The sequence below is a fragment of the Eleutherodactylus coqui genome, chromosome 13, assembly GCF_035609145.1.
Source record: "Eleutherodactylus coqui strain aEleCoq1 chromosome 13, aEleCoq1.hap1, whole genome shotgun sequence".
NCBI classification, from domain to species: domain Eukaryota; kingdom Metazoa; phylum Chordata; class Amphibia; order Anura; family Eleutherodactylidae; genus Eleutherodactylus; species Eleutherodactylus coqui.
In genome coordinates this window covers 96,929,994-96,947,082 of record NC_089849.1, presented here as the reverse complement: position 1 = coordinate 96,947,082, position 17,089 = coordinate 96,929,994, and the positions used below count along the sequence as shown (strand labels likewise).

Sequence of the window (17,089 nt, the reverse complement as noted above, 5' to 3'; positions counted from 1 at the left end):
GTCCCAATCTGCACACTTCGGAGCCGGTCCCCTGCTGCGGAGGACGTGCCGCTCGGGAACATTCCGGGATTTTATTCAATCTTCTTCTTATCCCTGGAAACAAAAATGTAAAATGCAGGAGCGATGCTGTGAGGAGGTGGCAGCTAAATGCAGCCGCAGCCTGTGGGTAGTAGTGCGGGTTCAAGTAGAAAACAAGATCTACTCCCTTTTTCTTTTTTTGAGTCCAACCTATATTGGGTCAGCGCAGCATTCAGATCTAATATAGTCCTAATATTGAGCTCCAGTCACAGTTAAAGCTGCACTGGGAGTTTTGCTGCCTACAACTTGCAAGCTGACGAGACGGCGCATGAAATCTGATAAAGCACTCTGAGAGGTAACCTATTTTCTTATAGCTATCTTTGAAGCCCCTCAGTGTTGTCACCCAGCTGTCCTAGAGTCCTGCTCAGTTGTTAAAGGGGATTTCTAGCTTGATGGCGTATCCTCAGGAGGTTATCCATAGTAGATTGGTTGGGGTCCGTTGCCCAGGACTCATGCCGATCAGCATTTTGCTGGGCTGGTGCACTCATGTACTGAGCTAAATTCTGCAGCAAGCAGACATCTCTGTTCTCTCATTGATGTGAATGAATACTTTGCCTGCAATACTAAGCCTGGCCACTACAGTAAAAACAGAGCTGTCTGCTTTCTGCAGAATTCAGCCCAGTGGACAAGTCTAGCAGCGTGGCAAACAGCAGATCTGTGGAAGTCCTGGGCACCGTAATCTACTCTCGATGACTTATCCTGGGTAGGGCATTGATATTTTACAAATTCTAAAGACACAGGGGGTATATCTCAGTCTAACCAGGCAAATTTGCCCTATAGAAAGTTGGGAGACAACCTCTAAAAAGGCCATGATGGCTGCCATAAGAAGATATGGGGGTTAATTGGCCTGGGCCCAGCTCCTCGCACCCCCAGTAAACCGCTGATATTGCCGCGGGTAGTTGTAGTTAGCCGGGCCTTTTGCTGCAGGGGAAATGTAGTATAGTGGGATGGCCATACTGATGAATACAAGTGCAGCACAAAGCCCATCCAAAAGGGAGCCCCCTCAGTCTATGACCTGGACTGCAGTTCCCCACCGGGACTCCCTCCGATGTTTCCATGCACTAACAGGGTATATGAACAGGGGTTGTATACTCGTCCTCGCCCCTTTCAAACTGGAATTGCCACAACAGGGCTGCAGTAGATTCCTAAATGCTGCTTTGGATGTGAGTGGAGTAGGAGAGAGCTGCAGCAAAGTGTAAATTCATACTGTGTGTAATAACGGTATAAGTGACTTTCGGCTATTGCAGCATTTTCTCTCGCTCTAGCTTTTTCCTATCTAGTTTATTATTTACTTTGCATGCTGTAGCTGTAATAGTTTGCAGCTGCTTCCAATATTCCCCGGTTCCTGGGACAATTATCCACTTTGCTCTTGGATGGGAGCTCCGTCCCCGGAGGACGCGCTGAGATCACATTGTGCAGATGGTGAGAAACAAAGTTTATTTGAGACCTGTGTAAAAGAACCGTGCGTTCCGTCATCTAACGGGATCGGGCCAGGAAGAGTGATTTGGTTTCCTGCATGCTGTAACGCTCGTTTAGTTCTTGAACTGATGCCCCCTTGTGGTCGGATTACCCAGAAAAACCCAAGATGAGCAAACGATTGGAAAGCTTCTGGTTACACAGTGGCTCCCTATGCTTTATGGTGTTGTACTAATGATGTGCCCTATAGATTGGACTACAAAAAGGCTTCTGCAAATTGGGAGAGACAACGGTGACTAATCTTACATACAGTCATGAGAAAAACTAAGTACGCCGTTTTGAATCCTATCGCTTTATGTAACGGGGCATAGTATTTTTGAAGGGCCTAAAACTTAAGTAATCACAACCTCAGATGAACAATACAAAGTGTCATTTATTTAACAAAAACTAGGCCAAAATGCAGAAGCAGTGTGTGAAAAAATGAAGTACCCCCCATGAATCAGTAGCTTGTAGAACCGCCTTCAGCAGCAATAAGTTGGAGTGATGTTTTTTGTGTGACTTCATCAGTCTCACATCATCCTGGAAGAAGTTTGGCCGACTCTTTACAACTTTGCTTTAGGTCATTGTGGACGGAACACGCCGTGAAAATAACGTGGATTACATGTGCGAATAAACACATTAACTGCATGTTCTATTTTTGGGCAATTCCTCATAAGATAAGCCTATTTCCTATGGGATCTTTTTTGTTTTTTTTCCCAATAGCCTTTGGCTGCTGTGCGTACCTGTATTTTTGTCTTCTCTCCTGTACTGCAGATGGTTCGCCGTCAGACATGCGCAGTACAGGTTTTTAAAATTTTTTTAAATCCGCGAGCGGAAATCGCAATCCTTTTTGCACTGCATGCTATGAGTATTGCTTGCTGCAGACGCCTACTCCGTATTCCGCCATTCCAACCCGCCCGTGTGCGTTCACCCTTATAGCAGCTTGGGGCTCGTTTAGAGACGCGAGATAACGAGTGAATGTCCTCCGTAGCCAGGAATGTTCTGAGATGTCTGGATGTGTTTTTCTTGCGCCCGGCTGGAATGAGAACCATGTCAAAAGTGTTTTCATTACTGGAGTGGAATGTGCAGCGCAGCGTTCACCTGTCGCCGTACGCGGGCTCCGGGCTTCGGGGATTCCACTGCTAGTGCACCCCTAAGAAGAAAAAACGCCCCAATGAATAGAAGTGCTTCAGTTGTTCAGTCTGCTCCTGGTTTACCTTGCTGACGGCCAATATGGCAGCCATTATTGGCTACCCAGTCTCCTTCCTGTTGGATCCACTTCTGGCTTTGGCTCAAAAATGTCCATTAAAAAACTGCCACAAAAGTCTGCGCCCCAAGGCTAACTTCAGATGGCTGAACGCAACATGGGACCATGAATCCTACCGCCATATCGCGCTCCCCACCATGTGAAATCCCCAAGGATGTGAGGCGTTCATGTTAAAACAGCCTTGCATCACTTTGGGGATGAAGGAAACCTCCACCGCAGCAGAGGATCGCGGAGTTCACTCAATAGAAGGCCTGGCATCGCGGGCACGTAGAACGTGGTGCGCTGCTGCCGCCAGCCCCATGGAAAGCAATGGGCAGTGCAATGCGAGAGCGCACAGCCAGATAGAACATGCTGTGATTTGTCTCCTGCTATGCGGTGCCACGCTGGTAAACATCGCTCTCGTGTGACCCCCCCCCCCCCATGGGGTTCATATTTGTGCGTCTCACAACGCACAAATCTCGCACGGTTTTCTCGCTCGTGTGAAGCCAGCCTGACAATGCCGGTCAGACTGGGAGCAAATCTGTGGCTCCAGCCTGTGGGAATGATCTCTCCGACCACCGCTCCAGCGAGGGGATGGTGCCCGGCTGTCCCGCCACGCTCCGTTATTACTGTGACGTGGAAAGCGTAATGCAGCCATATAACTGGCGGAGGGCAGTATAGATGATGGAGCACAAGGCCGCGCTCACATGAGCCAATTTGAGGATTTCACAATCGACAATCCGCGGTAAAACGCGGGCATTGAAAGGAATTCAATGTTTTAATTCTCCCTCACACGCGTGAATTGCATTTTTCGCGGGCGAAAGAAAAATTGCAACATGCTCTTATTTTACCGCAGTATCCATGCGAATAGTCTGCTTTGATGTCAACGGAGGCATGCAACCCGCAGCCCATATACAAGAAACAGTACGGATAGGCTGCGGGTACCGCGTCATCGCTAAGCAACAGCGCGGGAAATGCAGACAAAGAAGAAAAACCTGTACTGCCCGTGCCCGCCTGCGAGGCGTCGCGGTGATCCTCAGTACAATTAATTGCCATACGCAGGGTCAGCAGCTGGGCTAAAGCCTGGGATGAGTTGCAGGTCTATAAGGCCGGGGTCACACGGGACTGAAATCCCGCGGTTTGTTCGCACGGTAATACCATGAGATTTCTGCGGCAGAAATACAGCTTCATAACCGCGGACTTTGGAGCAGCTTTGCTGCCATGTTCACTGCAGCCATCTCTCCCTATAGAGAGGAGAGCGTCCGCTGCGGAAACGGGGAAAGAATAGACAGGCCACGTTGAATTCCATTCGGCGTGTCAATTTCAGCGTGGATCGGCCGCAGCATGTGGACGGGATTTTTGCAAATCTCGGCCACTTTGCTGGCTATCCCGGGATAAAAAACCGTGAGCGGAATTTCTGCGCAGAAAGTCTGCGGCTATTACGCCCAGTGGGAACCAGCCTAAGGACTCTTTTACACTGGTGACAGTGATATCGGCGCAAGAAAATCGCAGAGATATCGCCACTTTGTGCATGACATTTTGAAGCATTAGTCCTGCTTCTCTTGTTGAAAAAATATCGCATCGCTGATACCCGCCATTTTCTCATGTGATAATAGGAGAGTAAATAGGACTTTTATGATGAGTAAGAAGGCTCCGTAGGGAATAGAGATGAGCGAACGTACACGTTTAGGGTGATTTCACAATAGAGCATCGCTTTTTTTGAGTAACGGACTACTCGGGCGAAAAGATTCGGGGGGCGCTGGGGGAGAGAGAGAGAGCTCCACCCCCTTATCCCCCCAGCGCCCCCCGAATCTTTTCGCCCGAGTAGTCCGTTACTCGAAAAAAGCGATGCTCGATTTGCGAAATCGCCCTAAACGAGTACGTTCGCTCATCTCGAGTAGGGAACCATGGGCAACAGAAAGTTTGTAAATCGCAGCTGTATAGAGCATGTGCGATTTAGTATTCTCACAATGTAGCAGCCTACAGAACATCGCTCATGTGAAAGAACCCACTGGAAAGCATGGGCTTTACATAAATGTGATTTATAGCGTGTCACGTCGCGAGAAAATGGCGTGATGTTGTCACCCGTGCGGATGCAGCCTCATGTGTTTTGGAGGTTGGTGATGGATCCATCGCTCCTCGCTCATAGCAGTCCACCATGGACGTCCTCGCTGACACTTGGAAGCCACACCCTTGACATATTTTGCATATTTGTCTCCAGCTTTAGACCGGTTCCTCGTCTTTTGGCTTCTCGCTCTGCTGTTATTTCTCATTACTCCAAGTTACGTTTTGGGGTGATGTAGAAAGCGGGAGGACAACCAATATGTCCGCCGTTCCCGCTGGAGGCGTCCGTGTACTATCCCTTTAGGAAGATCTAAATGAGGCCTTGTTGTATTTTGTAAACCCTCTTGTAAGATAACGTTCCTCCGTGTTGGCGTGCGAATATCTCCGCGCTCTTGTGTTTCCGATGAACCTTGGCGCCGGCAGCAGCGGAGGCACGGAGACGTGTGAGCACAGTTATGGTGATAAATAATAGATAAGTCAGAGGCAGACGGTGAATATTTCATGAACGCTCCTGCCAAGCCTCCAAGCTGCGACATTTATCATCGCTAAGGCGAACCATGTAAATGCGTCTGATCATCGGCCATCTCATCCAAATCGAAGAGGCTGAAGGGATTCAGTAAAGGTTGTCACCTGGGTTTTCACAAGCTCTTATATTACCATACCAACCAGCCATGCTATTCAGATAGAGCTTCCATTCTCCTGCCTGTCAGTCTATACTGTACTTCTGGCATTCTATTTATCAATGGGGTGGAAGGCTGTGTGTTCTTAGTAAAGTGTTTAATACTGTGCAGTCAGTATAATCACAAGTCTTACAGCCCCCTTCTAATGTGGATGGGAATCAGAACACTTCGCTTCAGGCCGGGTTCACACTGGGCGGATTTGCCGCGGGAATACCGGCCGGAATTTTGCCGCGGCGAATCCACCTGCGACTGTTAATCCCGGGATTAGCCAGCCATGTGGACAAGATTCGCCGGCCGCAGCATGTTCATTTTCTTTCTCTTCCGCTGCGGCCATGCTCTCCTCTATGGTAGCGCCGGCCGCAGTTGAAGAGCGTGCAGCCAGGCCTCTTCAAAACACGCAGGTTTTTAAGCAGCGGATTCCCGGCGCAGATCTCGCGGTTTCAAAGCATGAGATTTTTGCCTGGAATCCGCCCAGTAAGAACCCAGCCTTGGACTTATTTCAGAGGAGTGAGTGTGATATTGGACCGCGAAACTCGACCCGATATCGCGCTCGTCAATGTGTGATGTCTCCGCGGATGCGAGGTGTTTTGGAGTTTTAAAAATGACTTCCATCACTTCTGGGAATTGGCGATCCTCTGCCGCGGCTTTTAGCTGGAGGATCATGGGGTGTTTTCAATGGGAAACCTCACATTATGAAATTAAATAAATCTTGGCATTTGTATAGCGCCAACTTATTCCGCAGAGCTTTCAGGTAATTTATTTATTACCCACCACCACCACTACCACCAAGCTGGGTACTTAGTTTACTGACCTCGGAAAGATGGAAGGCTGAGTCAACCTTGAGCCGGCTAGCTGAACCACGCAGGGATTGAAATCACAACCTTCAGGTCATGAGCAAGAGCATAGGACGGCATACTGCTGCCTTAACACTCTGCGCCGCACGGGGCTCTCATCACATGCCTTGAGTTCCTTTGCCAGCCTATTGAAAGCAATGGGCGATTGCAGAGAATGCCCAAATATGGAACATGCCACAATTTTTTTCCCCCCCACATCGCGGTGCAAGAAAAAAAGATGTGTACGACCCCGTTTAAAAGAATGAGGTTCGAAGTTGTGCGTCTCGCAACGCACAAATCTCGTGTGATTCTTCTCAGCCGTGTGAAAGCGGCCATAGGATAACTTCACACTGGCGAGCGTGATATGGGCCATGAATCCCGCCCCTATATTGCGCTCCCGCAGATGAGAGGCGTTTTCATGGCAAAACATCCTGCATCACTTCGGGGATGAAGGGAATCAGAATTATTCATCTCCCGCAGCAAATTAGGTAATTTACGAACTTTCAGCTGTTTGCAAAAAAACAATCCAACGAGAACAAATTAAATCGCTCAACAAAACTAATGTAACGAGTTCAACACAGAATGCCACTGCTATTACGGGGGCGGCGTTATCGCTAATTGCTGGGCTGCACCTGCAGATTCAGCCCGGCAATTGTTGGAGAAGCGGGAGTACTAGCGGCAGCCACCAGCGCCCGTGTAATAGCAGCCCCAATACCTACTGCAGGCGCAGAATTATTCTATTATATAGAATGTAGAACTTTTTCTGGGGAGGGGACCGTAAAAAAAAAGCTTTTTGGGTGATGGTGGGGGGAGGGGGGGCATTTTGCTATTCGTCCGGGGGTGCCCCTATCTATGTATCACATTTGCAGCAGGTCATAACCACTAAAGATGCTCTAAGAACTACTAAAGACGCTTGTGGTGAAGGGGATGAATAAGGCCGCCTGCACACGGACGGGTCGGATATCACATACGGAACCGCGCAGCGGAATCCAACCCTGTGCCCAGCTGGTGACCCCCGCGTACGTATTTGGCGTCTTCAATTCTGTTCTGAGGATGTACTGGCTGGCGCAGTACAGAATAGGCCGCACCGTCGCTAGGTGATGATGCTGATCCTGCGACCTTCTTTGCAATGATGATTGCGGAATGGTCGCCGGACGGACAGCTACCATTGACTTCAATAGAAGCCGTCCATGCGGAGCCCGCACAAAATCGCAGCATGCTAGAATTTCTTATGCAGTGCTACTGCACCCTTTTGGCACCCACAAAGTAATAGTGCCCCAAAGCAGTAATAATTCACCCATAGTGCCCACTACAAGAAATAATGCCACCTTTGTGCACAACAGTAATAGTGCCCTCCTTTTTAACCTCCAGAGAGGTTTTCCCAAAAATGAGCCCCATCCTAATTTTCAGGAGGCGTGAAATATAAGCCAAAAGCCCTAGTTACACTACATGGAAAAAAAAATAATACATTGCCTAGCCGGCTCGTCCAGGTCCCTCCCGCTGCTCTCTAGAGGTTTGGCGCGTTTCCCGCAGTCCTCAGCCGCTCAAAACCGAGAGTGACACCTACACACGGACGTGATGCAAGTGCTTCTGCAGAGTGCTGAGGCATCAGAAATGCAGTCCTAAGCTCTCGCTCCCGACCTGAAGGTTGCGGGTTCAATCCCTGCCTGATTCAGGTAGCTGGCTCAAGGTTGACTCAGCCTTCCATGCTTCTCAGGTCGGTAAAATGAGGACCCAGCTTGGTACTCATCTGTCTTAATGCAATGTGACCCCTCTCAGCAGTACTACATGGCTATGAGAGGTCCTAGAAGTGATGGGCCTTGAGGGTGGGTGCTGGAGTAATCTGATGCGTTGTTAGTTGATTGTCGCTATTCGCAACAATGTGAAAATTGTGACTCTGACATTTTTCCCACCAAATTTGCATATGTCAGAAACCACCAATTACCGGCACCAAGACTCATCGAGACATACAGTGCAACTATGGTGACAATATAATGGTTTCCAAGCGGCGCAGACGCATTGGTCACATGGCGGCGAGGAGGTCATGTGACTACAGAACACTGCACCATTTGTACTACGAGATCCCAGGGCTAAATTATTCTGGTCATGTCCGACTTCTTACACGGCCCTTGGGAAACAAGAGCATGACACAAACATGAGGGGAATGTAAAGTCCGCAGCCACAGCAAACCGCACGACCCACCAAGATATCTTCCCAGCAACGTCCCCAAGGAAAGACCCCAGAATGAAAAAACAACAAGTAATACAAGTCCCCGAGCCCCCCACTGATTATTATTTTTTTTTTTATGTCCTGGAACAGTGGGGTGGCTTCTATTGTGCTGTCACCCAGCTTTCCTAGAGCCCTGAAAGACAAATCCGCCTATTCAGCAATACAGAAGCGGAGAATACATACAGATGCATTCACATGGGGCGGTTTGCATGCTGTAAAAAATCATTAAAAACTGCATAGAAAAAAAGGGCCTTTTTGGCATGTTTGGTTCTTTTTGCCTGTAAATACGGTAAAAAAACAAATTTTCTGATGCAACTTCCGATGTGGTTTTTACATTGTCCAAAATATCTCACAGGTCAGGAACGCTGTCTTTTCTCCTTAGGGAGAGCGCCTAGAAGGTGAATGAGGAGACTTATAAGGCCATTCATGCTCCTCTGGGTAATATGCAAATAAGGGAGATGGAACAATACCTCTGCAGCGCCACCTATTGGGAAGCGGCATTCCTGCAGGCCATGTATGCATGTGCCATAACTGGTTAGATACGCCACTCGGGAGCCCAGGATAGCTTGGAGCCGGCAGAGGTTACGTGTCTGGCCCTGAAAGATAAATATTGGACCACTGATCCCGGTTTGTGGCCGGCGGGGTCTTACGGCCCTCACATTGCCTCACACCCAGTTTTTCTGGATGTGTCTGGTATTGCTGCGGTACAGCCTATACTCTGCCATAACTGCATAACCAATCGGATCTGCCGTTCAGAATCGCAGCCTGATATCGCACTCGCCATCATGTGATTTTTGTCGCGGATGTGAGGCGTTTTTGTAACAAAACCGCCTTGCATCACTCCGTGGAAGTTTCTTCCAATTTTCTTCAATGAGGAATGGCGATGCCGCCTCCGCCCCATTGAGAACGATGGGGGATTTGATGCAAGATAATGCCCTAAGATGTCATTTTAGGCTATGAGATTGGATTGGATTCCACATGCGGGAGCCTGCAGCTGATTGTGGCTGTGAGCCCGACCGGTCACCCTGCGTACCTGATTTTCCCGTATTGTGGATGACCGCGGTGACTCGCCGTCAGTCAAGCGCATTTTAGTTTTGTTTTTTTTTCTTTCAGTGTTTGTATTTCCTGCGCCGTTGCTAAACAATGATGGGGGTACCCTCAGCCCATACGTAATGTTAATTACGTATGGGCTGCGGGTCGGAGCTCTCCATTGACCTCAACGGAGGCCGTCCACAGCAAAATAGAGCATGCTGTGATTTTTCTTCTGCCTGCAGAATATGCACTTCATACCCCCAAGTGTGAGGGGAAAAAAAGAACATTCAAGCCTTTCAATGCCCGTGTCTTGCCATGGACGCCAAACGTCCCCCTAGGGATCAGAGTTTGTTAAAACAACTTCGAATCGCATCACACAGCTATTTCCCTACGTGGGAACTGATCCTTGGGGGGTCTTCACAAGCGATGGAAATCGGCTGCGCCAGGAGGATGCCGATTTTGATGCGGATTAGCTTTTGGGTTTTAGGCCTCATGTCCACGGGGAAAAGAAGAATTACAATCCGCAGCGGATTTTAACTCTTCTCCTGCCCGCGGATCCGCACCCCATAGGGATGCATTGACCACCCGCGGGTAGATAAATACCCGCAGATGGTCAATAAAAGGGAATAAAAAAAATATGGAGCATGAAAAAATCCGGACATGCTCCATTTAGGTGCGGGCCTCCCGCGGGGACGGCTCCCGCAGGCTTCTATTGAAGCCTATGGAAGCTGTCCAGATCCACAGGAGACCTAAAATAAGAATAAACTTACCCGCAGCGGTCTTCTCCTCTTCGCGTCCGGATCTTCTTTTTTCAGCCCGGCGGAAGTGCCCGGTGCATGTGCGCGGAATGCCGCCGGCGTGCCGAGCACATCCGCCGGCCGAAGAAAGAAGATCCGGCCGCGAAGAAGAGAAGATCTGCACGGTCCGCTGCGGGTAAGTTAAATCTTATTTTCAGCCATCATGTCCGCGGGGCAGGAGGGACCCGCTGCGGATTCTCCATGGAGAATCCGTAGCGGGCCTGATTTTCCCTGTGGAGATGAGGCCTTAACGTTTTGCATTTCAAAGGTTGAAATCGGCTGTGAAAATCCACGTCACAAACTGCCACGCTGCAGTGTTACAGGCCACGGAGTAGTGTACATGCACTGCGGAGGCCACGCGAAGTCTTTCTGATCCATGTAACATAGTAACATAGTATGTAAGGCCGAATGAAGACAATGTCTATCTAGTCCAGCCTATTATCCTCCTATGTTGTTGATCCAGAGGAAGGCAAAAAACCCCAAGAGGCAGAAGCCAATTAGCCCTTTTTGGGGAAAAATTTCTTCCCCACTCCCTAATGGCAGTCAGAGTAATCCCTGGATCAACCCCTTAGGCTGGGTTCACACAGGGCGGATTCCAGTCGGAAATCTCGCGGTTTGGCCGCTGCAAAAACCACGAGATTTCCGACGGGAGAACCGCCGCGGTTTAAGCCGCGGCTGCTTTGAAGCGGCCCGGCCGCATGCTTTTCCGTTGCGGCCGGCTCTCCCATAGAGGAGAGCACGGCCGTGACATAAACAAAAAAAGAAAGTAAACAGACATGCTGCTTCTTTTGAAACTGCGGCCGCCGCAGCCGCGGTTTCAACCGGATTTACCGCAGCGGATTAGCCGTCCCGTGTGGACGAGGTTTCTGAGAAACCTCGTCCACATGGCTGGCTAACCCCGAGATTAGCGGCCGCGGGCGGTTTTGCCGCGGGCGGATCTGCTGCGGCAGAACCGCGGCAAATCCGCCCTGTGTGAACCTAGGCTAATAGTTCCTACCTGCCTGTATACCCAGATTAACAAATAACCTAAGATTTATAACCTATAATATCCTTCCACTTCAGAAAGACATCAAGTCCCCTCTTAAACTCATCTATGGATTTTGCCATCACCACGTCCTCAGGCAGACAGTTCCACAGTCTCACTGCTCTTACAGTAAAGAACCCCTTTCTGTGTTGGTGATGAAACCTGCTTTCTTCTAGACATAGCGGATGCCCTCTCGTTACCGTCGCAGTCCTGGGTATAAACAGATCATGGGAGAGATCCTTGTATCGTCCCCTCGTGTATTTATAGATGAGATTAATTAACCCTTGGCCACGTGGCGCATCGTGTGCTGTCAGGGCTCTTCCCCACTGGCGATAGATTTTCCAGCGAGGCAAGAGTGAGTGAAAACACATGAGTTTAAGACCAATGATTTTCAATGGTTTCATTCTCACTCGTGAAGTTTTCACTCTGCAAGTTGCTGTAAGAAAATCTGGGATATCGTCCATTGAAATCAATAGGAGAAGATCGCGGAAGAGCTGTGGAATCCCCCATTGCAGGGAGAGAGACGGAGCGGAGCTACAGGGCAACTCTTGCATATCTCCCTATATTTGGAGAGATAGGGGGCAGGGCTAGAGGACTTTCCCAGGGCTTCCCCGAGAGCGGGAGTGAGTGGCCGGGGCTAGAGGGGTTCTCATAGTCACTATTTGAAACAATGGGCGATTATCGCAGATTTTCTTCCAGCAACTTGCAGTGAGTGAAAACATCGCAAGTGAGAATGAAACTAGGAAAATCTTATCGCCAGTGGGGAAGAGCTCCCATGGACAAAAGTTTTGCGATTGACATAAATTTTGGTTTTCATAAAGTTTGCTGCTTCAGTATTTTTAAATCTTTTAGGGGTCGTTCACATCCGTGTTCGGGGAGCAGAAAAATGGATCCGTCGTATGACTCACCTGAAGAGACCCCCATTGACTATGATGGGGTCCATTCAATTTCTAGCCAACAGTCCTTTATTTTGCTGCAATTTACAGCACAAAATAGCGCAGCTTGCTGGACTAGATCATCTTGTTTTCTAGTGGAAATCGGTGACTGAGGTTCTGGTTGGATGTTTCTGTGGACGCTGCATGACATTTATATGTTTTTCAATGTGTTTGTTTTCCGACTTTTTGAGGATTGAACACAGGTTCTCAATGGGATTGAGATCTGGGCAGTTCCCTGGCCATGGACCCAACATTTCAATGTTTTGTTCACTGAGCCCCCTAGTTATTATTTTGGCCTTGTGACATGGTTCTCCATCATGCTGGGAAAAGCATTGTTTATTGCCAAATTATCAAATTGCTTCTAGATAGTTGGGAGGACGTTGCTCTTGGGGCTGGTTGGAAGGACGTTGCTCTTGGGGCTGGTTGGGAGGACGTTGCTCTTGGGGCTGGTTGGGAGGACGTTGCCCTTTCGGGGGGCTGGTTGGGAGGACGTTGCCCTTTCGGGGGGCTGGTTGGGAGGACGTCGCTCTTGGAGGATGTTTATATCCCCTTCTTTATGCATGCTAGTGGTCTTAAGTTGTTAGTGAGGCCCATGCTGCAAATTAAAAGCAGCCCCACACATAAATGGTCTCAGGATGCTTTACTGTTGGCATGGCACAGGACTCGTGTTCATGTTCACCTTTTGTTCTCCGGACAATCCTTCTTCCAGATGCCCCAAACAATCTGAAGGGGGCGTCATCATGCTGTTGTAAGAAGATTTGTATCTTCCAGCACAGTCTCAAGAGCATGGAGAAGATACTAGGACACGAACTATAGAAGGGTATCAACTAGAGTTGAGAGAACATACTCTGCCGAGCTTGATGCTCGTTCGAGTATTAGTGTACTCGATGGTGCTCGTTACTCGAACGAGCATTAAACGGTGTTCGACCCCGCCCTAGTTTTTGGCCCCTCCCCGCCGCAGCGCACGTGAATGGCAAATTTTTTGAGAGAGAAAAAAGCTCGGCATCCGGCGTCCCACATACAAAAATGCTCGAGTCCCCCATTGAAGCCAATGGGGCTCGTTACTCGAGTAGAGCTCTCGAATTTTACGAAAAGCTCAACTCGAATAACGCGGACTCGAGCATTTGGGTGCTCGCTCATCTCTAGTATCAACCCATCATCCGGCCGTTACCGTCTCCTTTGGCCGTACTCCTCCTGTTTCTCCTCGCACAGAGCCCTAGAGCATGGCCTCCAGCGGGCGACTGGTCTGCATGTTTCTGGCCAAGTTGTCTCTGCAGCCCTTGAGGTTCAGCCCCTATATAGAACACGCTTTGCTGCGCTGCATTGTTGGAGATGGAGCATTGTGAAGCCAAAGGAAATAAGCATTCACTGCTGTTGATAGAAAACCACAAGCCTATTTGGTGCTCGAGTGTTTCCATCAGATGGAGCGATGAGTGATGCGGCCTAGTTACAGTGTAACACAATGCAGCGAAGGAGAAGAATGTTCGGGATTCAATGTGTCGAGCTCTATGCGTAGAACGTCTCAGCACAATGGGCAATCTGTTAGAATGTTGCAGGATTTAAAGAGACAGACTCGCTGCTGTTGCTTCCTGGGTCGGGAGGGGTATAGTTTCTCTTTGTGGAGAACGCATAGAAGGTGTGAGGAGACTTAAAAGACCATGCATTGCCTCTCTTGGAGATGGTACAATGCCCTGGCAGTGCCAGCTATTAGAAGGTAGCTTTCCTACAAGTCAATGTCTAACCTTCTAGCAGGCCTTATAAAATGACTGGGAATGAAAGTGAAGACCAGTGGCAAAAGGGATCAGTAATGATGTGGAAGGGGTTTACCTGGACAGGTGGCAGTCATCCTATTTTGGTCAGTGATGCCAATAAAGGCATGTATTGTGCTGGAGTCATGTTGGCTGTTGTGCCTAAGCTATGCTGTGCCACAAAGGCATTGGCAACATCGTGATAAAAGCTGCAGTGCCACCCTGCCACCCTAAATAGCCAATGTTGCTCCGCTTAGCACTGGGGGCTTTTGTTCAATCCCAGTCCTGGGACCGCGTGTTAGGGTGGCTTCACAGTTGCGCTGGGGATTATACAGGAAAGGGGAATCCCCACAGCCGAATGGTTCCGGAACTAAACAGCATCGGGCAGACCTTATTGGCTATTATGGGGTCCGCCAAGCTGCACTTTTTTTTTCTCTCCAGGTTTTGCAGCCGAATTTGCGACTGAACCAACGGCCAGAGTTTTCGACAGAGACGTGAAACTGGCCTTATATTTGTATTGCAATGTTTTACAAAGGTTTCCACTGGGCACTGCGGGCTGCTACTGTATTCCAGTGCAGACCTCCCTTCCATGTACCTGGTCCAGCGCCCCCACTGTTTTCCTGCCTTCTCGGCTATACGCCTTTCGTAGGACGTTTCTAGGATATTAATTAGACGAGCGAACCTACTTGTTTCGAGTAATTACTCGATCGAGCACCGCGATTTTCGAGTACTTCCGTACTCCGGTGAAAAGATTCGGGGGGCGCCAGGGGGCGGGGGGAAGCGTGGCGGAGCGGGGGGTAGCAGCGGGGAACAGGGGGGAGCACTCTCTCTCTCCCTCCCCCCCCCCCCCCCCCCACTCCCCGCTGCAACCCCCAACTCACCCACGGCGCCCCCCGAATCTTTTCGCCCGAGTGCGGAAGTACTCGAAAATCGCGGTGCTCGGGTGAAAAAGGGGCGTGGCCGGGTAGGCTCGCTCATCTCTAATAATGTTTCTCCTTATGGCGAGCACCACAAGGTGAAGGGAGCCATACAATGCTCCCTGGGAAAAAGCCATGCAAATCAGTGGTAGAATAACCCTCCACAGCGCCTCTCACCTATCCATCCAGAATCCTATGGACATGAGGGGCAGTAACCCCGAACGGCTGTATGTACACGGATATTCCCGTTTTGCTTGTATCCCTAGTCAGATTGCAAGGCCATTACAAGGTTAGGGAGTAGCATGTGTGTGAAACAGAAATCTACTTTCTGCCTCTCTCACTGCGGATCCGTAGCATATACCATCCATGGGAAATAGATGTGAAATTGATTCCTAGTTGAAGCAGCCGGAACCACGCCCCTTTCACAATTGACATTGCGGATAGGTCGCAGATTTTGCGTCGTCGCCTGGCGATGATGCGATAAAAGCAGGAGTTTTTAGGGGAAAAAAAATCTGTACTGCGTATGTCCAATGGCGGCTCGGCACGACCATCCGCAGTACAGAAGAATGCCAGCCAGGCACTGGGTCGGATTCCGCAGGGGGCTCGTGGCATCCAACCTCTAAATGTGCAGGCGGCCTAAGTCCCGTGGGACTGCCGCTATGACTGACGTAAGGAAAGTATACCGGAAGTGGCCTTCGACTGCTACAATACGTGCATGGAGCCGTTCAACAGTGCAGTCTATTGTAAGACCGTGTTAGTGAACCGGGAAGCGCCAATTCAGTGCAGATATGATACAAATTACTAAGAGAATCTCTTACAGGGCTCACAACACAAAATTGAAATGCCCCAGGGGCCCATGTGCCGTACCGTGGTGTAGAGCATCCATGATTTCCTAGTCAAGTACACTACTGTTAGCTCAATCCAGGACATCAGTACGGAGATAGAGCGCTGGATCTGTCTTTTTGACTGCACCCTCTATAATAGCTCTCTAGAGCTTCTGTATGGTGGCAGTCTATATTGTGGGTCTGTCTAAATGTTGTGTACCATACAGAAGAAGTCACAAGATCTAGGTAGAAACCCTTTATTGTGGTAGTCTATTTAGAGTGTGGAGTGGAGTGTCGTCTCTCCTTAAGGAGAGCACCCATAAAGTGTGTGGAGACACCTAGAGGGTGAGTGGGTCAGAGGGCATCGTCTGTCCCCAAGGGGAGCACCTAGAAGGTGAGTGGGTCAGGGGGCATCGTCTCTCCCCAAGGGGAGCACCTAGAAGGTGAGTGGGTCAGGGGGTATCGTCTGTCCCCAAGGAGAGCACCTAGAAGGGGAGTGGGTCAGAGGGCATCGTCTCTCCCCAAGGGGAGCACCTAGAAGGTGAGTGGGTCAGGGGGTATCGTCTGTCCCCAAGGAGAGCACCTAGAAGGGGAGTGGGTCAGAGGGCATCGTCTCACCCCACTGGGAGCACCTAGAAAGTGAGTGAGGAGACCTATAGGGCCATGCAAGCTCCTCTGGGAAATGTATGCAAATAAGGAAGATGAAACAATATCTAGTCTATTTAGTGGCGCTCTCTAGTTCTCGTGTAGGAGGGTACTCTCTACTGACAGTGGGGCTAAGGAGGGATGTGATGGTGTGAGCACCCAGCAGGAGGGGCTGTAGCTGCGGCGGACACACTTCTGACCCCGTGTATGGTGACCTCTGTCCCCATTCACACACGTTGAGGCATCCGCTCCATCCTGCACTCCTCTCCTCGAGAAGAACATTTTGGAGGATGAAGCAGAGCCGGAGATCGCTTCACTACCTTTCTGCAGGGTTTAAAATTAGCAGCGAGCCCCCAGTGTACACATTGTTCCCGAGCGGTGACACATACACACCTCCGCTACTCCCACCCGCCACAGCGACAAAACACATCTCAGTGACACACCGCAGTCACCAATGTGCAGCGCCGTTCTCCAGAATGCCTGACTGTGTGACTACAACTCCCATCATGCAGCTATATAGGGCATTCTGGGATGTGTAATATCACCGCAGCCCAAAACTGTATGTTCACGATGCCGGAATAT

At 49.7% G+C, this 17,089-nt stretch overlaps 1 protein-coding gene across 1 annotated transcript in view; it reads left to right on the top strand.

The window, feature by feature from the left end:
- RAB40B (RAB40B, member RAS oncogene family) overlaps positions 1–17,089 on the top strand; it is a 63,293-nt gene that overhangs the window by 27,487 nt on the left and 18,717 nt on the right. The window lies entirely within an intron of this gene.